General features: G+C 47.9%; 1 long non-coding RNA gene across 5 annotated transcripts in view; it reads left to right on the top strand.

Moving 5' to 3' along the window:
• Positions 1–22031, top strand: part of LOC110258193 — a 45458-nt gene extending 23427 nt beyond the window's left edge. For 2 of the 5 annotated variants that reach the window (XR_002341022.1, XR_002341023.1), the window contains exons 2-5: positions 6790–7002; positions 8124–8286; positions 17782–18880; positions 19167–22031. This is a non-coding gene — a long non-coding RNA (uncharacterized LOC110258193). Of the gene's footprint in view, positions 1–5506; positions 7003–7627; positions 8030–8123; positions 8287–17781; positions 18881–19166 lie in introns of those variants that run through there. The other 3 variants (XR_002341020.1, XR_002341021.1, XR_002341024.1) reach the window with 3 other exon arrangements.
• The last annotated feature ends 202 nt before the right edge of the window (positions 22032–22233 follow it).

Genomic DNA, 22233 nt, shown 5'->3' with positions numbered 1-22233 from the left:
CTCCAAAGGCTTTCCTGGGGCTCCTGCTCCAGTAGCGGGAGCGAGAACGGGAGCAGATACCCTTTATTAGCTCCCAGAGGTGGGGTTGTCCCTTAGATGGGGTGAGGGTGGGTGGGGCTGGAGGGCTGGCTCCGGTGGTCTGCCCACCCCCTTGGTGGGCAGGACGGGACTTTAACTCCAGGCATCTTGGAAATGGCAGGGCAGTTGGGTTTTGGTCTTTTTTTATCTTATTGTTTATACTTGGCCTGGCTGGGCACAGCAGTGTTATTTTTAGTCCCTTAGAGTTTCTTTGTATCTGTTGCTCCAGGAGCCAGATCCTTCCTGGTACCAGCACTGCAGCAAAGGGTCCCAGGTCCCAGCCTGTCTCAGGTGGAATTCCCACGGTTTCAGGAAGGGGCGTCTGGGCTGGTGTATACAGTAGGTTACAGGTGCCAGTGTGGCTGTGGTACACAGTCGGTGCTTATTCTCCCCTTTTGGTTACCGGTCAGAGATGGCTTTGCCTCCTGCTCACCCACTGAGGGCTGTGTGGCATTTGGTGGGCAACAGTGCCAGCTGCGAGTATTCGTATTGACACTTTGGGGCCAAAAGATACAAATGCTTTTCAATTCAAATAGGAATCAGGGAACTGCGACCTTCGCATGGTCTTGCTTGCAGGCCATGTTCTTGTCCAAATGTATTATGTCTTGTGTTGCCTTTTTTTTTTTTTTTTTTTAAACTGGCTGTGCCCCCAGCCTACATAAGTTCTCAGACCAGGGATTGCACCTGAACCACGGGCGTGACAAGGTGGAATCTGGGCAAGGCCACCAGGAAACTCCCTTTTTTTTTCTTTTTCGTTTAATTCCATAATTCCTTTTTTCAAACATAAATAGCATTTTTTAATTGACCCTAACAGGAGGTTTTCTGGTATATCCCACAAATTGATAATTGGGACCTACAGACATTCTGATTGCTGTAATTTATAAAAGTGTTTCCTTGAGGAGTGTCCTGGTGGCTCAGTGGGTTAAGGACCTGGTACTGTCACTTCTGTGGCTCAGGGTCTGTCCCGGCCCAGGAACTTCCACATGCCATGGGCACGGCCAAAAACAAAAGTGTGTGTCTGTCAAACTGTGATGTATTAATTCGTCTGCTTGGGCTGAGTTAAACGTACTGCAGATCGAGGCTTTAAATAGATATTAATTTCCCGGTTCTGGAGGCTTGAGTCTGAGCCCCAGGGCCAGGCAGTGCAGGTCCCTCCCAAGGCCTCTCTCTCCTGGGTGTGTTGACGGCCGTCTCCCCGCCGTGTCCTCACAGGGCCGTCCCTCCGTGCGTGTCTGTGTCCTGACCTCTTCTTCCCAGGACCCCTCTTTAAAGAGCCCTTCTCCCAGGTCATCTCTGGGTCAAGCATGGGTACATGTGAAATCCAATGATTTGGCCAGATTTTCCAGGGCCTGTGACATAAAGCATGGCCACAGTTACGTAAAAACTGGTTCGGGCTATTCCAGTGAGCATTGAAACGACTTTGGGAGTTCCCTAGTGGTGCGGCTGGTTAAGGATCTGGCGTTGTCTCTGCAATGCTTCGGGTCGCTGTGGTGGCGTGGATTCAGTCCCTGGCCTGGGAGCTTCTGCATTCTGCAGGTGCAGCCAAAAAACAGAAGAAACCCCAACACCTCGACTCCTTGGAAGGGTTGATGAAGCATGCCCTGGAGCCCTGGTACTTTACATGCAGTCAGTGAACATTCCTATTGGCCACATCAAAACTAAGGCTGTGACTACACACATGCCGAGGCAAAAGACCAAAAAAAAGACCTGGTCTCCAAATACAGCCCCGTCCGGAGGTCCTGGGGGACAGAGTTCCCCACCTCATGACACGCGTGCACGATTTCCCAGCCGGATACCACCTACCCTTGGGTCCGTGCACAGACCCCATCTCTTATAAGGTCCGTTTTTCTGTTGGGGTACACGGGCCGTCCAGAGCTTTCACCGTGACCCTGAATTTATTCTGCAGCTCAATTTCCTGCCCTGTGCCAAAGCCGTTCCCAATACCCCCAAAGAAATGACTCCTGATGCGTTAGTTTTCCCTACGAGTCGGGTGTTTCGAGTACAGAAGCCATTCTGCTCATCTGACTGGTTTTTCCTGAGTCTGTACGTCTGCCTCCGTGATGGAGTCGCCACGGGTCAGGCATAGGCTCTGCCTGTGCCAGCGGGAGGGGGGCGGCTGCCTCAGCCCGGGCTGAGTGCCCAGACAGGAGAAGCCAAACTCACCCCTGGCATCCTTCCTCCTGGGCGTCCTTTTTGCGAAATCCTCATGATTCCACATGAATCACGGGTGGACTGTTACGCTTTCTGTCCTGCCTTTTTTGACATGTGGCAGTCACATGCGAATGTACTCGCCTTGGGAGAATGTAATATCAGATGCCGGAGAGCCCCCCTGCCCTGTCTCCATCCAGCGTTTGGCTCCAGTAGGAAACGCTGTTTTGAAAGGTGTGTGCACACAGCAGCGGGCATGTGTAGACGGTGTGTATAATTATATAAATGACTATTTGTATAAAAGTTACATAGATTTGTGTACATCATGTACTATGCGGTGTCTGGTGAGGGTAGATTTCATATTACGTGCTTTTATTTAGGTTTTTGTTTTGTTTGGTTTTTGGTTTTTGGCCGCACCCACGGCATTTGGAAGTTCCCCAGCCCAGGGATCAACTTTGAGCTGCAGCCCAGCTGTGGCAACACCAGATCCTTAACCCACTGCGCCAGGGCAGGGGTCAAACCAGCCATGCCAGAGACAAGCAGGATCGCTTCTTGCCTCCCCGGCAGCGGTAACTGCTATGTGCTTTTGCCTTTAAAATTTGAAGAACTGAAGTGTCGTTGACATGCATGTTGTGTTACAGGTGTGTAACGGCGATTCGCGGTGTTTCAAGGTTCTCCTTCACTTGCAGTTGTGATCAAGCACTGGCTGTGTCCCCGTGCTGTGCGGCATCTCCTTGTGGGTGGTTTAGTTTATACCCCGTGGTGCGTCCTCTGACTCCCCCCCCAGATCACCCTCCTGCTTCCCTCTCCCCACTGGGAACCACTGGCTTGTCCTCTGTGTCTGCGAATCGGCTTCTGTTTTGCATGTACGTTCACTCGTTATGTTTTGAGATTCCACACATAGGTGACATCATACAGTGTGTGTCTTTCTCACGTCACTTAGTGCGATCATCTCGAGCTGCCTCCGTGTCGCTCCAACTGCCTCGTTTTGTTCTTTTTGACGGGTCGTATTCCATTGCGTCCACGGACCACGTCGTCTTTATCCATTCCTCTGTGGATGGACATTTAGGTCGGTCCTGCAATGGACACAGGGGTGCCTGGAGCTTCTCAAATTAGGGTTTTGTCTGGGTCGATGCCAAGGAGTGGGATTGCGGGGACATACTTCTATTTTTAGAGCTTTGAGGAACTTCTGTACTGTTTTCTGTCAGGGCTGCACGGATTTACACTCCCACCAACAGGACGTGCATAATACGTGGGTTTTACCCCAAGAATTAGGGCATCCAGTGAGTTTCTTCCACACCCGTCAGGTTCCTGCTGAAGACTCGGTCTTCGGGACGGGAGGACACTAGTCCCCTTCCACGTGTGGGCAGACAGCACCGGAAACGACATCTCTGTTCCATTCGTTTGATGTCTCAGTGTCCTCCGCCTGGTACTCCAGCTACTGAGGATGTTGCTGAGCTAAAGTCATTTGAGATTGTCCCAAATTGTTTTAAGCAGGACACACTAGGAAAAGGCAGCTGCATTTACTTTCCACAGGGCAGTTGGTGCACTTTCTAAAGAAAATCACGGGATAGGACTAAACTCAGAATGCATGTGTCTGAGTAAATCTTGCTCAGCGATGGAAACAGATGCCCGGGAATGGTTCCTGCAGAGGGAGGACCTCCTGGTCCGTGTCTCTTGACACAGTCAATTTCTTTTTTTCTTTAATTTTTAAATTATCACGGATTTACACTGTTCTGTCCATTTCTGATGTACAAGAAAGTGATGCCATCATCCGTCTATACTCACACTTCTGCATAGTATCTTCCGTCATGTTCCACCACAAGTGACTGGACACAGAGTCCCCTGTGCGGGACAGCAGGACCTCGCTGCTGATCCATTCTCAGTGTCACAGTTTGCATCGACTCAGCCCAAACTCCCCACTGCATCCCCCGCCCGACCCCTCAGCAACCACAAGTTTGGTCTCCATGTCTGGGAGTCTGTTTCTGTTCCACAGACAGGTTCATCTGTGACATATTTTAGATTCCATAGAAGTGACATCATATGGTGTTTGTCTTTCTAACTTCGCTTAGTGTGAGAATCTCTAGTTGCATCCATGTTGCTGTGAATGACGTTATTTCATTCGTTTTTATGGCTGAGTGGGGAACATGACACGAAACCAGACGGACGGCACACGAGGCACGACATACAAATCATCGGATACAACTGCCCCATGACACGACAAAGCTCATATCACGGTCTGAGAGCATCATGTAGCCACTGAAACTAAGCCAGTCCCATCTCAAATCTGGGGAAAAAAAAAAACACAAAATATTGACTTAAACGTTATTTTGTATTGGAGTAGAGTTGAGTTACAATGTTTAGGTTCAGGTGCACAGCAGAGTGAGTCCGTGACACATGCACACACGTCCATTGTTTCTCAGATCCTTTTCCAGTATAGTTCTTGCATCACACTGAGCTGCATGTGCTTTATTTCCCCACGTGTTGCCTGTTTTCAGGGGCATGGCTTTCTGTCCGAGTCCGTGTTTTAGAAGAGAAACTGCTTTATCATCTTTGTGGCTGCTTAAGACTCTAGGTTTTCTACAGGGAAGCAGCCACCCGTTAAGCCTCATTAAACTCTTTGACATGCTTGCCTGGAGGAGGAAGGGTTCTTGACAGTTTACAGACAACTTGGGCAGGAAATCAGGGAGTTCCCTGGTGGCTCAGTGGGTTAAGGACTTGACGTCCCTGCTGCTGTGACGCAGGTTCAATCCCTGGACCCGGAACTTCCACATGCTGTGGGTGTGGCCAAAAAAGAGAGACACTGGTGGGAAGTTGATCATGATACTAATTTTACCAGCGAGTGTGGGTCTGGGTCCCAGCCCAGTCCCTTTGGGACCATGTGTGGTCAGCAGAACAATGACCCTAAAGATGTCCACTTCCTAATTCCTAGTGCCCAGGACAGGCGGGCATGTTACCTGCTGTGGTGACGCGGGGTTACAGATGCCGGTGGATTTAGGCTTGGCCCTGAGCTGACCTTGAGATGGCAGCAACCTGGGATTATCCAGATGGGCTCATTGTAAGCCCAGGGTCCTCAGAAGTGGGTGAGGGGAGTTCCCGTTGTGGCTCAGCAGGTTAAGAACCCGACAGAGTGTCCAGGAGGATAGAGGTTCAATCCTGGGCCTTGCTTGGTGGGCTAAGGATCCAGCGTTGCCTCACGCACAGGTGGCAGGTGAGGCTCAGATCTGGCGTTGCTCTGGCCGTAGTTCAACTCCGATTCAACCCTGCAGCCCCGATTCAACCCCTAGCCTGGGAACATGCATGTGCCGCAGGTGCTGCCCTAAAAAGAATTAACAAAATAAAGTGGGTGAGGAGGGTAGAGGGAGGAGCCGTGACCAGGTGAAGGTCCCTCCTTTCGGGACGGGAGGCTGGGCAAGGTTGCCGTGGAGCCCGACAGGTGTGTGGTCTCTGGAAGAAGGTACCACACAGATTCTCCCCTGAAGGTTCCAGGAGGACCCACCCCACAGCCACGTCGGTCTTGGCCCCGGGAGGCTTCTGACCCCAGACCTGTGAGATGATAAGGGGGCATCGTTGTAGCATGTGTGCTGATTTGTTCTGGCTGCCCTTGGAGAGAAATACTGCATATATGCGGCTGGTGAACTCCTAATTGGGGTCTGTCCCGTCCAGCCTGGGGACCTCCCTGGGGACCAGACCAGGCGGAGTGAAGCCTCCTCATGACAGGCCAACAGCGCTTTGAGTAAACTGTGACCCCCCCCAGCGCCCGGGAAGAGGCTGGGGGGTTCCTAGCACACGTCAACCTTCTTGCTGAAGGATCTGACGGTCAGTGAAAACCAGAGCTGTCTGCCCCCCACGGTCACGGCGGTGCAAACCATGACTGTGTCCCCACAAGCAGTACGGACGCCTGGTCCCGAAATTCCCTGCAGGCACCGACTCAAACGTTTCTACCTTCTCTCTCTGATTTGTCTGTGTCATCCCCTCCGCTGTTTTCCTCCTTTGTAATTAATGCTTTTGGCTGCACCAGCAGCATGCAGAAGTTCCCAGGCCAGGCCAGGGTTCAAACCTGCACCACAGCAGCGACAATGCTGGATCCTTAACCCACCAGGGAACCCCTTTTTTGTTTGTTTGCTTATGTATTTACTTTCAGGACTGGGTCCGCGGCATACGTAATTTCCCAGGCTAGGGGTTGAATCTGAGCTGCGCCTGCGACCTACACCACAGCTCACGGCAGCGCCGGATCCTGAACCCACTGAGCGAGGCCAGGGATCAAACCCGCATCCTCACAGAGACGATGGCAGTGTCTTAACCCACTGAGCCACAGGGGACCTCCTGAGACCTGCTTTCACTTCCTTGGATACATGCCCAGAAGTGGAGTTGCGGGGTTGGGCAGCACTTGTATTTTTCGTTCTCTGAGGACCCTCCCTCCTGTTCTCCTCAGCGGCTGCACCAATTTGCGTCCCACCCACCGTGTCTGAGGGTCCCTTTTCTAGTTGTGGACATGCTATTAATTGAGGAATCTCTTTGTGCATGTCCCATTCCTTTTTTATCATCTTTATTTGCATGCAGATTTTCTACATCAAGGGTAGAGAACCCAGATGGTGAAAAAGACACCCTCAGCTGGACTCTGGAATGTTGAGATGGTCGGAAAACATGCAGGTGTTTAGAAGATGCTGGAGTGGCGTGTGCTTTAGGGTAACAGCCAAGGTCCTGCTGTACAGCACAGGGAACAATGTCCAGTCCCGGGTGATGGAATCCGCTGGAGGATAATGCGAGGAGGACGTACGTATTATGTACAGCTGGTCACTTTGCTGCAGAGCAGAAATTGAGAGAACATGGTAAATCAGCTCTAATGGAAAAATAAAATCTTCACAAAGAAGTAATAGCCACGGGTCTAAACACACTATCTGGATGTGAGTTTGGTTATGACGCATTCGTTCCTTTAGAATCAGGTGACTCTGTTTCTGTTCGTAGCCGTCCTGGTGAGGGGAGGCGGTGTCTTACTGCTGGTTCGCACCTGTCTCATGATGGGCGACATCGAGCATCCTTTCAGGTGCTCTTTGGCCGTGGGAGTATCTTCTTGGCAGAACCCTCTTTCCATGCGGTTTGTCCAGTTAAAGAATTTGGTGGCTTGGTTTTCTTCGTGGTTGTAAACGTTTGAAAATATATATATATTCAGTGGTTTGGATTTTTTTTATGGTAACGTTTGTTCAGAAACATTCAGTGGTTTGGTTTCTTCTTGGTTTACTTTGAAAAATTAGTAGTTTTGGAGCTCCTGTCGTGGTGCGATGGAAACAAATCTGACCAGGAACCATGAGGATGCAGGTTTGATCCCTGGGCTCGCTCCGTGGGTTGAGGATCTGGTGTGGCTGTGGCTGTGGTGTAGGTCTGGCGTGGAGGTGACTGTGGTGTAGGCTGGCAGCTGTAGCTCTGATTCAACCCCTAGCCTGGGAACCTCCATATGCCTCGTTTTCTTGGGGTTAACTTTTCACAGTTTTCCGTTTCATCGAAGGAGAGTAGATATACAAGGTTGTGGCCATTTCTGCTGTGCAGCAAAGTGACTCCGTGATCCACACGCATCCATTCGCTCTCAGATGCTCTGCCCGCAGGGGAGATGACGCAATCCTGGGTACAGTTCCCTGTGCTCGCCAGCAGGTCCCTGTGGACCGTCCACTCCCCACACAAGACTTAAGGATGCTTCTCTTCTGATGGCGGGACTCAGGCTTCTGTCCATCCTCGCCTCTCTCTCCAGGGTAGCAATCCCGCTGCCTGCCTCTCCCGTTTGGAGAAAAGAGAACTGTCGGATCCTGTGGGTATTTCCTAGACTCGGGGAGCCTGGAGGTGAACCCTCGTGTGCTCTTCTTTCGATTTTTGTCACCAGAGACTGTTCTTATGCTTCCCAGCACCTGCCTGGATTGGGTGTAAAGGATCCTGAGAGCGACAGCTTGTGACGTCCTCCTGAGTGATGCTGAGGTGATGCAGTCCCGTCGTCTTCAGCCTGCAAAGCCATCTTGCCCAAGAAGCCCCATTCCCGGGGCATCCGGCCATACGAGAAAGGCTGCCAGGGTAGGTCTCGGTTGCAAAGAAATGTTCCTTAAAACTCAGCTCTCATCTCCATGCCTCTCACTGTCTCCCAGTCTCCACATACACTTCTCCTATTCTGTGTGTGGGTGTCTGTCTGTCTGTTTAGGGCCACATCCGTGGCATATGGAGGTTTCCAGGCTAAGTGTTGAATTGGAGCTGCAGCTTCCAGCCTACACCACAGTCACAGCAGATCTGAGCCACATCTGTGACCTACACCACAGGTCATGGCAATTTGGGGTCCTTAACCCACTGGGTGAGGCCAGGGATCGAACCTGCATCCTCATGCATGCTAGTCAGATTCCACTGAGCCACGGCGGGAGCTCCTGCTGATCCATTCTCAATGTCCTAGTTTGCATCTATGAACCCCAAACTCCCCATCCATCCCACTCCCTCTCCGTCCCCACACCCTTGGCAACCACAAGTCTGGTCTCTGAGAGTCTGTTTCTGCTCTGTAAATGGTTCATTGTGCCATATTTTAGATTCCACATAGAAGTGATATCATACAGTATTTGTCTTTCTCTTTTGGACTTACTTCACTTAGTGTGAGAATCTCTAGTTGCATCCACCTTGCTGCAAATGGCATTATTTTCGTTTTATGGCTGAGTAGTATTCCATTGTGTATATATATCACAACACCTTAATTCATTCCTCTGTCGATGGACATTTAGGTGGTTTCTGAGTCTTGGCTGTTGTGATTCACCATTTTTGAAGGTTCCACTGCATTTACAGTTGTGATAAAATATTGGCTCTGTCTCCTGTGCTGTACAACATTATATAAGCTTCAGGTGTACAACAAAGTGATTCATAATGTTTAAAGATTTTATTCCACTTATAGTTAATTATAAAAGACTGGCTCTATTCCCTGTGCTGTACAATAGAGCCTTGTAGCTTATTTATTTTATACACAGTAGTTTGTGCCTCTGACTCCCCTCCCCCTCCGACTTCCCTCTGAAAACCACAGGTTTGCTCTGTGTCTGTGAGTCAGCATCTTCTTGTTCTATTCACTATTTTGTTGTATTATTTAGATTCTGCATAGAAGTGATAGTATATGGTATTTGTCTATTTCTGACTTTACTTAGTTGATAAAATTTAGTTGCGTCCATGTTGCTGCAAATTGCATGATTTCATTCTTTTTCACGGTTGAGTAATATTTCATCATTCATATATGTTTATATAAAATTTCACATCTTCTTTATCCATTCCTCTGTCAGTGGACACTTAGGTAGCTTCCGTGTCTTGGCTATTGTGAAGAGTGCTGCTATGAACACAGGGGTGCATGGATCTTTTTGAATGATTTCTTTGGGGGTTCCTTGGACATAAGCCCAGGAGTGGCTTGCTAGATCATACAAGAGTTCTTTTCCATGATGGCCACTCTGAAAGGTGTGAGGTGGTTCCTCCGTGTGGTTCTGCTTTGAAGGTCCCTGATGATGGATCAATGTTGAGCTTCCGTTCACATAGCTGAACTCACCTTGGCACTTGACCTCCAGCACCATCTGGAGGTCTGAACCACTTTTACTCCATTCTGATTTTTAAGTGTATTTTTTTTCCCGTCTTTTCTCCTTTTAGGGCCGCACCAGTGGCATATGGAGATTCCCAGGTTAGGGGTCTAATTGGAGCTGTTGTTGCCTGCCTACGCCAGAGCCACAGCAATGGCAGATCCAAGCCGTGTCTGTGACCTACACCACAGCTCATGGCAACGCCGGATCCTTAACCCACTGAGCGAGGCCAGGGATCGAACCCGCAACCTCATAGTTCCTAGTCGGATTCGTTAACCACTGAGACACAGCAGGAACTCCTTAAGTGTACTTTTGCTTCATGACTAAAGCAGATGTACAATGCATGCTTGCCGGGCCACAGACAGGCTGTGTTGTTTAGCCTAAAGTTCAAATTAAATCATATATAAACCGGAATAACTTCCTCACACTTCAATATGCGAAAATTTGTTCCGTCATTTTCCTGTTTTGCTTGCTAATCTTTTTTTCTCATTGTAGTTGATTTTTAATGTTGCTAGTTTCCTATATGCAGTAAATTGATTTATACTTACGCACACATCTTTTCAGCTCTTTTCCCCTATAAGTTATTACAACATATCGAGTAGAGTTCCCTGTGCTATTAGTCGGTCCTTGTTTATCCGCTTTCTCTGCCGTGGTTTAGATCCGCGAGTCCCAAACTCCTCATTCATCCCTCTCCTGCCCTTTCTGCTTTGACAACCACCAGTCTGTTCTCTGAGTCTGTTTCTGTCATATGATTAAGTTCATTTGTGTCCTTTTTAGATTCCACATATAAGAGCTGTCATATGGCATTTGTCTGTCTTTTCCTTTTTTTTTTTTTTTTTAATTTTGGCCATGCCTATGGCCTATGGATGTTTCCGGGCCAGGGATCAAAGTCCTGCCACAGCAGTGACCTGAGCTGCTGCAGTGAAAGTGCAGGACCCTGAACCTGCTGTGCCCCCAAGGAAGTCCTGTTTTTCACTGTCTAATTTCACTTAGTATGAGACTCTCTAGGTCCATCTGTTGCTGTGAATGCCCTTGTTTTTTTCTTTTTTATGGCACAGTAATATTCCATTGTGTCTATGGACCACATCTTCTTGATCCACTCCTCTGTCGATGGATATTTAGGTTGTTTCCTGGTCTTGGCTGTTGTGAATAGTGCTGCTGTGACCACTGAGATGCATCTGGCTTTTTCAACTGAATATTTTGTTTTATTCAGATATATATCCAGGAGTGGAAGAGATTTTGGTAAACCATGAGTTTTTAAAAAGTCAGAATCATTTCAGGTTGACAGAAAGGTTATGAGGATAAGACAGAGAAACCCACAGGTCCCACACCCATTTCCCACATAACGTCATGAGCATGTGCGCTGGTCGCAGTTAAGGCCCCAATACTGATGCTCCCTCGTTCACTACAATCTTTCTGTTACGAAGATTTCCGTAGCAGTTCCCACTGTGGCTCAGTCGGTTAAGACTCTGACTAGTATCCACGAGGATGCGGGTTTGATCCCTGGTCCAGCATTGTGGCAAGTGGCAGTGTAGTTGGCAGATGTGGCTCAGATCCGGTGTGGCTGTGGTGTAGCTGGCAGGTGCAGCTCCGATTTGACCTGTAGCCCAGGAACTCCCGACTCTTTCACTTTTATCTTCACTCATCCTTAGTCCCTTGATTTAGTTTTGCTAAAGGATAAAAGGGATGAAAGGATTAGGCGCCTTTGGTTTTCGAGTTTACTAAGACCCCATTATTCCCAGGAGAAGCCGCCCTTTTAGGTGGACGTGGGCGGCGGCGAGTTTTGGTCCATGTGCTCAGTTGTATGATCAGCCCCTGGACTGAGTCGTGTGCAGTTCCAGCTGCTTCTGCTCCACTGTTGCTCATTCTCTTCCTACAGCCCTGGCCACTGGCCACCACTGTTCTGCTTACTGATTTAATATCCCACTTTTTTTCTTTTTAGGGGGCTGTGCTTATGGCACATAGGAGTTCTCGGGCCAGGGATTGAACCCACGCCATAGCAGTGATCTGATCTGCTGCAATGACAATGCCAGAGCTTTAACCCACTGTGCCACCAGGGAACTTCTCCATAGCCCATTTTGAGAAAGTAGTTTTCCTTTTTCATTAGATTCCCCTATTTTTCTTAAAATATAACTCACTTTGAGATATTTACATTAACTATTTTAGTATTCACTGTCCTTTTTTTTAAAAAAAAAAAGAAAAAGTAGCACCCTGGGAAAAGAAGAAAAATGTATGCTTGAAATTGGAGTTTCCTGGGAGTTCCTGTTGTGGCTCAGCAGGTTCAGAAACTGACTGGTAGCCATGAGAATTGGGGATTCGCTCCCTGGTCCCACTGAGTAGGTTAAGCATCTGGTGTTACCGTGAGCTGTGGTGTAGGTACAGATTCGGCTCGAATCTGGCATTGCTGGGGCTATGAAGTCAGCCGGAAGTTGTAGCTCCAATTCAGCCCCCAGCCTGGGAACCTCCCTATGCTGCAGGTGCAACCATAAAAATAAAAAGAAACAGAGAAACCGAAATTTCCTTGAAGATCTGGGTAACCCCCTGGAAATGTGTCACAAGCCCATGTGATAGCATTGCTAGTGTTAAGGTGGTACAAAGGGGAGACCCCCCCCGCCCGCGTCATGCACAGAAATAAACTTTCCAGAGGCCGAATTTCAGGTGGCTCCGTAGGTGTGGTGTTTTGAGTGGGGAAGGGAACTTTCTCAGGGACACAGCAAGTTCAGAAAAGAGGTTTAACGGATGGAGCTACAGACTAAAAAAGGTCCTTATTGAGTTATAGTTGCCGTACAATAGTCTATAAGTTGCAGGTGTCTAATAACGTGGTTCACAATTTTTAAAGGTTAAATTCCATTTATAGTGACGGTAAAATACTGACTCCGTTCCCTGTGCTGTACCATCTATCCTTGTAGCTTATTTTATACCCAATAGTTTGTACTCTTCATCCCCTCCCCCCTGGTCACCACTGGTTTGTTCTCTGTATGTCTGCTGCTGCTTTTTCATTATATGCACTAGTTTATGTAGAATTTAGATTCTACGTATTCATGATCTCATAGGATACTTGTCTTTCTCTGACTAACTGACTTCACTTGGTAGGAGAATCTCTAGGTCCATCCATGTTGCTGCAAATGGCATTGGTTCATTCTTTTTGATGGCTGAGTAATATTCCACTGTATACATGTACTGCATCTTCTTAAGCTGTTCCTCTGTCATGGACATCTAGTTGCTGCCACATCTTGGTTGTTGTAAACGGCACTGCTGTAAACTTGGCGCATGTATCTTTTTGAATTACATTATACAATATATTATACAGTCTTTGTAGCTTATTTATTTTATGCATAGTTGTTTGTACCTCTTCCTCCCCTCCCCCATCTTACTCCTTCCCTCTCCCCGCCGGAAACCACTACTTTGTTCTCTGTATATTAGTCTGCTGCTTTTTTTTTTATTATTCACTAGTTTGTTGTACAATTTGGATTCCACATATAAGTGATCTCATATGGTATTTGTCTTCCTCTGTCTGACTTCACTTAGGATGGGAATTTCTGGGTCTCCCCATGTTGATGCAAATGGCATGATTTCCTTCTTTTTATGTCGGAATCGTATTCCACTGTCTGTGGACCACATCTTCTTAATCCATTCCTCTGTCGGTGGACATTTAGGTTGTTTCCCTGTCCTGACTGTTGTGAACAGTGCTGCAGTGAACACAGGGACGCATGGATCTTCTTTGAATTCTACAATATATCCTTGTGGCTTATTTATTTGTTGCAGACTTCTGTGTATGTCTTAATCCCCTTACCTGCTCCCTCTCGCCCTGGAAACCACTGTCTGTTCTCCGCGAGTCTGCTGCCTCTCTGTTGTGTTCACGAATGTGTTGCATTTTTTTTAGATCCCACACCTGAGTTATATTCTACAGTATTCGTCTTTCTGTATCTGACTGACTCCCCTTTGGGGCAGCTACAGATTTTGGATCTTTCCATAAAGGTGACGGATTGCAGAATCCACTGGCTCAGTCAAGCGCATCCGGGAGACGCCAGGATCAGACCCCGGGGAGCAGCGTCATTCAGGGTTGGGGGAGGAACCGGATCGAGAGGCAGAGGGAGCTTGTTTCTTAAAAATTACCTTTTCACAGGCAAGTCAAGAGGCTACGGAGATGCGGACATCGCGGGAGAGGTGGGTGGTTGGAGGAGAAACGGCCCTTTCGAGGCTGAGGACCAGCGGCAGGGGTGGGACCTGGGCGACGTCACGCGTGGAGCGGTGACGTGCAGGGAGCGGGGGCGCTGCCGTGTGAGGAGCGGGGCGACGGCGGCGCTTCTGTGCCCAGAGACCCGGGGCGCAGGGAGGGGGCACGGAGGGCGGCTTCCGGGGACATGGGGCAGGTGGAGGGCGAGTTCCCTGTCCGCTTCAGAGGGGACAGGGGCCCGGGGCACCCTCAGCCCCGGTGGGAACTAAGCAGTAAGAACAGGCCTGCTTGGTGCTCCCCGCAGTCAAGCAGTTCTCAGCACGCAGTTCAGGAAAGGGGTCCACGCCTCCCCTGACACTTTCAATCCCAGAAGCAAGGCAGACATACGGTAAATAATGATGTCTGTAGCATGTACAATGAGGATGTGATACTATGTACAATGACTGTGTAGAATAACTATGAGGTTATGTGGAGTATAGAGTCGAGATCATGCAGAGCGAATGTGTAACTGAGATGACGCAGAACGTGCTGAGTATATGACAGATGATGCAGAATGAATATGTAACAGATGAGTATAGAATCATGCAGAGTGAGTACATCCAGGATGCGTGTATAACAGAGGTGACGCAGCATGAATGAGTGGACAACAGAAGAGAGATTGTGCAGACGGAATATTAGGATGTGAGGCAGAATCTGTAGACTGAGTAACAGATTGTGCAGAATGAATACAGAGATTATGTAACGTGAATACATAAGTTTGTCATACTGTAACTATGCTAGTATAGACAACAGGATGCGTTATGTAGTCATTTGTTTACATACACAGTATTTGTGAGTGTTTGATTTTAACAGTATATATAATAATCCTCAATGGGGAAAAACTGAAAGCCACCTCACTCAAATCTGGAACAAGACAGGGATGCCCACTCTCACCACTGCTCTTCAACATAGTTCTGGGAGTCCTAGCCACAGCAATTAGACAAAAGAAATAAAAGGCATCCATATAGGAAGAGGAGAGATAAAACTGTCACTGTATGCAGATGACATGATACTATACATAGAAAACCCTATGGACTCAACCCCAAAACTACTTGAACTGATTAATACATTCAGCAAAGTAGCAGGATATAAGATTAACATTCAGACGTCAGTTGCATTTCTGTATACCAGCAATGAAACATTAGAAAAGGAATACAAAAACACGATACGTTTTAAAATTGCACCTCACAAAATCAAATACCTCAGAATACACATGACCAAGGAGGTAAAGGACCTATATGCCGAGAACTATAAAAGTTTAATCAAAGAAATCAAAGAAGATGTAAAGAAATGGAAAGATATTCCATGTTCCTGGATTGGGAAAATCAATATTGTAAAAATGGCCATACTACCCAAGGCAATCTAGAGATTCTATGCAATCCCTATCAGATTACCCATGACATTTTTCACAGAACTAGAACAAACAATCCATTTATATGGAACAAGAAAAGACCCAGAATCACCAAAGCAATCCTGAGAAACAAAAACCAAGCAGGAGGCATAACTCTCCCAGACTTCAAGAAATACTACAAAGCCACAGTCATCAAAACAGTGTGGTATTGGTACCAAAACAGACAGACAGACCAATGGAACAGAATAGAGAATCCGGAAAGAAACCCTGACACCTAGGGTCAATTAATCTTTGACAAGGGAGGCAAGAACATAAAATGGGAAAAAGAAAGTCTACTCAGCAAGCATTGCTGGGAAACCTGGACAGCTGCATGCAAAGCAATGAAACTAGAACACACCCTCACACCATGCACAAAAATAAACTCCAAATGGCTGAAAGACTTAAATATACGACAGGACACCATCAAACTCCTAGAAGAGAACATAGGCAAAACACTCTCTGACATCAACCTCATGAATATTTTCTCAGGTCAGTCTCCCAAAGCAATAGAAATTAGAGCAAAAATAAACCCATGGGACCTCATCAAACTGAAAAGCTTTTGCACAGCAAAGGAAACCCAAAAGAAAACAAAAGGACAACTTACAGAATGGGAGAAAATAGTTTCAAATGATGCAACCGACAAGGGCTTAATCTCTAGAATATATAAGCAACTTATACAACCCAACAGCAAAAAAACCAATCAATCAATGGAAAAATGGACAAAAGACCTGAATAGACATTTCTCCAAAGAAGATATTCAGATGGCCAGCAAACACATGAAAAAATGCTCAACATCGCTGATTATAAGAGAAATGCAAATCAAAACTACCATGAGATACCACCTCACACCAGTCAGAATGGCCATCATTAATAAGTCCACAAATAACAAGTGCTGGAGGGGCTGTGGAGAAAAGGGAACCCTTCTGCACTGTTGGTGGGAATGTAAGCCGCTACAGCCACTATGGAGAACAGTTTGGAGATACCTTAGAAATCTATGCATACAACTTCCATATGACCCCTCAATCTCACTCTTGGGCATCTGTCCGGACAAAACTCTACTTAAAAGAGACACATGCACCCACATGTTCATTGCAGCACTATTCACAATAGACAGGACATGGAAACAACCCAAAGGTCCATCAACAGATGATTGGATTCGGAAGAAGTGGTATATATACACAATGGAATACTACTCAGCCATAAAAAAGAATGATGACATAATGCCATTTGCAGCAACATGGATGGAACTAGAGACTCTCATCCTGAGTGAAATGAGCCAGAAAGACAAAGACAAATACCATATGATATCACTTATAACTGGAATCTAATATCCAGCACAAATGAACATCTCCTCAGAAAAGAAAATCATGGACTTGGAGAAGAGACTTGTGGCTGCCTGATGGGAGGGGGAGGGAGTGGGAGGGATTGGGAGCTTGGGCTTATCAGACACAACTTAGAATAGATTTACAAGGAGATCCTGCTGAATAGCATTGAGAACTTTGTCTAGATACTCATGTTGTAACAGAACAAAGAGTGGGGGAAAAATGTAACTGTAATGTGTACATGTAAGGATAACCTGACCCCCTTGCTGTACAGTGGGAAAATAAAAAAAATATATATTTAAAAAAAAAGTATATATAGTAACTTGTATATTAAATTGTGTATGACATTGGATACTTCACATTCATAGTAGACTTTGTATTATATATTGCATGTTATATATACTATGTTACATATTTATACATTACATATTATATAATATGTAATATATACGCAATTAATATACTCTCATGTGCATATACAATTTACAATATACAATATGTACTATATGCATTACAAGTTCAAAATTACATATGCTACATGTTCTATATGTACCATAATTTACAATATATTGTCTCATAAATGGTATATATTTTCATATTAACATTTTATATTTCTGATAGTTGTTAATAAGATCAGCCGAAGTATAGATATGTGCCTATACTACAGGATAGTGCAGTCATGACTATTTTTTCAATTGTTAAATTTAGTATTTTTATTGTTTCCATTATAGTAGATTTATAGTATTCTGTCCATTTCTACTGTACAGCAAAGTGACTCAATCCTACATATATAATTTCTTTTTCTCACATTATCCTCCATCATGGTCTATCCCAAGTGACTGGACATAGTTCCCTGTGCTGCACAGCAGGATCTCATTGCTTTTCTATTCCATAGGCAATAGTTTGCATCTGTTAACCCCAGACTCCCCGTCCATCCCACTCCCTCCCCCTCTGCAACCACAAGTCTGTTCTCCAAGTCCATAAGTTTCTTTCTTTTCTGGGCAAAGGCTCATGTTTACATTCCAGATTTCCTTAAAGGCTGCTTCCTTTCAGGCTAAAGACGTTACAGACGAAGCACCTACCTTCCTGAAGCCTGTGACTCCCGACGGCGTCCCTGGAGGACGTCCCGGCGTGAAGGCTGGACGCTGTCCTGTACGGTGAATCAGATGACTCCTCTGCTCCACCCAGTCCACCTCCAAGGGGGAGCATGAACATCAGGCATCATCACCACAGATCTCCAATACCGTTTGAGTTAAATGGATGCTATGGGGCCTCCCGCGTAGGAGGGTATGAAGTATGGAGAGAGACGGGAGCTGCTCAAATGGACACTCACCTTCCTCCTCCTCTCCGTCCCCAGGGGCTCCATCCACACGGCCTTTCCTGCTTCTCAAGGCTCCGTCTTGAGACCTGCCTGGGCACATCCACACTTGTGGAGCCAGAGGCAGCCTCAGGGTCTGAACGCTGGCACCTGTCTGTGGAGCAGCCGGGATTCCTCGGGGAAAAGAGAAACAGGTTCCGATTATTTTAGGTACTGATGTCCCTGCAGCCTGGGGTCCAGGTAACGGTCTCGGTAGTAACAGTCTCGGTAACTACCCGCTTCCCCATCTGCTGCTGAGACATCTGTCCCCCCGAGAACCCCAGCCCAGGGCTAAGGAGACCTTACATCCTCCGGGGGCAGCCCCCTGCTGACCCTTCACTCTGGGTCCAGAAACAGTCCTGACGAATCCGCCCGTCACGTAGCCGCGGGGTGTTGGCGATTCTGTTAGTTCCAGTCTCTTCCTGTTCTAGAATTTATGAATCCACCATTGCTCAGTTAGCTGGACCCCCAGAGCCGTAATAACCACACTGGTTGTTTTTTTGTTCCCCCTCTGGGGTCATCCCCCGCCTGTGATCTGGGATCAAAGCTTTGTTTTTCTTTTTAGGGCCGTGACTGCAGCATGTGGAAGTTCCCAGACTATAGGGGTTGAATCGGAGCTGCAGCTGCCCGTCTACACCGCAGCCATGTGGGATCCAAGCCACTTCTGTGACCTACACCACAGCTCACGACAGAGGCCAGATCCTTAACCCAGGGAGTCCCCATACCTCTCATGAGAAGATCTCCTGAGCAGTTCCCTGAGGCCGACGGAAAGGGGAACTGCCTGGGCGGACACCGGTGAGTCCCTGAGTCACAAAGGGCTGTCAGCACCACCCTGAGGTCCTCCAGGGGCCTTGCTTCCAGCATTGGAGTCCCTTGATTCCTCCCAGAAAATATTAGAGAGTCCATCTCGGATGGTTCCATTCCTGGACCTCCTCCCAGAGGTTACAGACTGTGCGTCTAGACCCTAGAATAGAAGGATGACATTGGACAGGTTCATTATTTTGACATTAACTCATATGTCCTTGAGTTGCACGGGACCGGGCTGGGCTGAGCTGGCTTTTAAGTGTTGGCTGTCTATCAGGTCTCGCTGGGAAACTGATGGTTGGTTCCGACGTGGCAGCGGCTTTGAGAGTTTTTAGAGATTCCCCGAGAGAAATCACTCTCTGCCATCAAATGACCACAGCAGAATGACCGCAGTGCTCACAGCGCTAAGACTTCCCGCGAAGCCGTCTGCTCTGCTCCTGGGACGTCAGGTCATAGGAGCTGGAAGGACCTCGCCGTCTCGGTGACAGTGACTACAATTGGGATTAACTTTCGGAGCAGATGCTCGATGGCTGCCTCCCACCTCTGTCACTGACGACTTACTTTCCAGGCAACCTCCCACCCTGGGTGCACGTGCCCACTGCCCTGCACGGATGCACACATGCAGACACAGACATGTACAGAGATGACACATACACACCTGTACACACACGCTCACATAAAGACACACTTGTAGACACATGCATACACAAAACATACAACATGGGCAGACATGCACAGACACGCAGAAACAGATACACACATGCACAAAGACTCACACATAACGCACAAGACCACACCCTCACACGGACACCCCTGTGCACACAGTGAGTTCTCTAGAATCCAAAAACCACTCTCCTGCCTTCTCTTTAACCAAGTTCAAAAACTACAGATTTATGTCCTTTCATTTTTCTGAATTGAAAATACAACCAACAGTTCCCAGGTTCAGATGCATATGTTTCTAGGCGTCTCAGCACTGTTGGATGTATGTATATTACATATGCTCGGCTGTCCCCACTTACACACGGACATTCTAGAGGCGCTTGGGGTAGATGGATATATGTATACACACACACACTGGGGTATATGGACGACCAGATCAATAGATACCAGTTGCTATAACGCACAGTATGAGTCCGCTCAGCTGCCAAAAGCAGATACCCCAGATGGGGCGGCTTCAACAAGAGGCGTTTATCCCTCCTGGTGCTGGAGGCTGGCATCTGAAGTCCCCTGGCAAGGCGAGGCCACTGCCTGGACGTTCACAAGTGCCCTGGCGGTTCTTACTGCGAGCCGGCTGGCTGGCTGGAGGAGACCTGCAGGTGACCACAGAGGATGTCCAGGGGCATGAGAGGAGAAGGGGAGCTGCCAGCATCATCTGTACCTCCCTGCTCTGCAGAGATGCAGGAAGCAGTTCAGCTTCGGGCTGCTCTGGAGGGCAGGCAGGCGGGCGGGTTCCAAAACCTTCGGACTCAGATGGTCCCTGCTAGCCAGCTCCAAACTCTGTTCCTGCAGATTCAGCCTCAGTGCATCTGAGTCCACACACGTGTTCCAGAACAGGGGTGAACCGGGGTGCTGGATGTTGGGGCACGGGGAGGTGGGGGTGCAACCTGACCTCTGACACTGCAACGCCCCAGCAGGCAGCTTCTCATGGGGCTCCAGCCAGGTGGACCGGTTGGGCAGGGGTGGGCATGCTCCCCTTTGGAAGGGAACCCAAAGCACCTTAAGTCCTGACCTCACAGAGTTCGCAGGCTCCTAGGGACGCTCATGAAAATCAGTTCGTGGAAAAAGTAGATCTTTCTCCCTGAGCTTTCGGCTTCTGCTCGTCTGTCCGGTCCTCAGAGCTCCCCAAGGAGTTACCTTCCCTGCAGTGTCTGCTCCCTCGCAGCCCTGGATCCCACAGCCTCTCGTGGTCCCTCTAAAGAAGTACCACGGACCGGGCAGCTTCAAAGGAAGATGTGCTGCTTTCGTGTTTTAAAGGCCAAAGTGCTCAAGTCAGGCTGCCCGCAGGGCTGGTTCCTCCTGGAGCAGCTCCAGCGGAGAATCTGTCTGCGGCCTCTCCCAGCTTCTGGAGGTGGCAGCAGTCCTGGGCGTGCGGTCCCTCCTCAGAGCCTGCAGCCCAGCATCTCGCGATCAAATGGTCCTCTGCCTCTTATGGGAACCTCTGTGATGACGCTGGACCACCTGGAAAATCCCGGCCATCTCCCCAGCCAAGGTCCTTCGCGTGGCCACAGCTGCCAAGTCCCCTCTGCCGTGGGACGTCACAGAGTCGCAAGGTCCGGGGGTCAGGGTGTGGTCGTCCTTGGGGACAGGGCTCTGTCCCCCACACAGGGATCAGGATGTGGACGTCTTTGGGGACGTGGTTCTGTCCCCCCCCACACACACACACTGAGCTCCTTCACTTCTAATGCTGTCTTACTGTATCTTTAAACAACAGCCCAGAAATAAATGCACACACCTATGGCCCCTTAATCTTCCACAAAGGAGGCAAGAACATAAAAGGGACAAAAGACAGTCTCTTCCCAACCAGGGCTGGGAAACCTGGACAGCTGCACATAAATCAATGAAACTAGAGCACACCCTCACACCATGCACAAAAATAAACGCAAAATGGGCTAAAGACACGATGCCATATATCTCTGAGATCCCAGGCACAACATTTTCTGATGTAAATCATACCACATGTTTTCTTAGGTCAGTCTCCCAAGGTAATGGAAATAAAAGCAAACATAAACCAATGGGACCCAATCAAACAGTCTTTTGCACAGTGAAGGGAACCGACAACAAAACAAAAAGACAACCTATGGTTTGGGAGAAAAGAGTTGTGAACAACGAGGCTGACATGGGATTAACCTCCAAGATAGACCAATAGCTCCTGCAGCTCAATATCCCAAACAACCCAATCAAAAAACGGGCCAAAGACCTAAGCAGACATTTCTCCAAAAACATACAGGTGGCCAACAGGCACACGAAAAGATGCTCAACATCCCTGATTATCAGAGAAATGCAAATCCAAACGGCAATAAGGTACCCCCTTCCACCTGTCAGAATAGCCATCATTAAGCTATAACAAATGCTGGAGAGGGTGTGGAGAAAAGGGGGCCTCCCCCACCCTGTTGGGATGTAAATTGGTACAACCACTATGGAGAACAGTATGGAGGTTTCTCAAAAAGCTAAAAAGAGTTGCCATATGATCCAGCAATCCCACTCCTGGGCATATACCCAGAAAAAACGACCATTCAAAAAATACATGCACCCCAGTGTTCACAGCAGCACTAGTCACTACAGCCAAGACCTGGCAACAACCTGAATGTCTATTGACACAGGAATGAATGTGGAAGCTGTGGCAC

Source organism: Sus scrofa, unplaced genomic scaffold (genome assembly GCF_000003025.6).
Source record: "Sus scrofa isolate TJ Tabasco breed Duroc unplaced genomic scaffold, Sscrofa11.1 Contig1537, whole genome shotgun sequence".
NCBI classification, from domain to species: domain Eukaryota; kingdom Metazoa; phylum Chordata; class Mammalia; order Artiodactyla; family Suidae; genus Sus; species Sus scrofa.
This window is presented reverse-complemented; position numbering and strand designations above follow the sequence as displayed.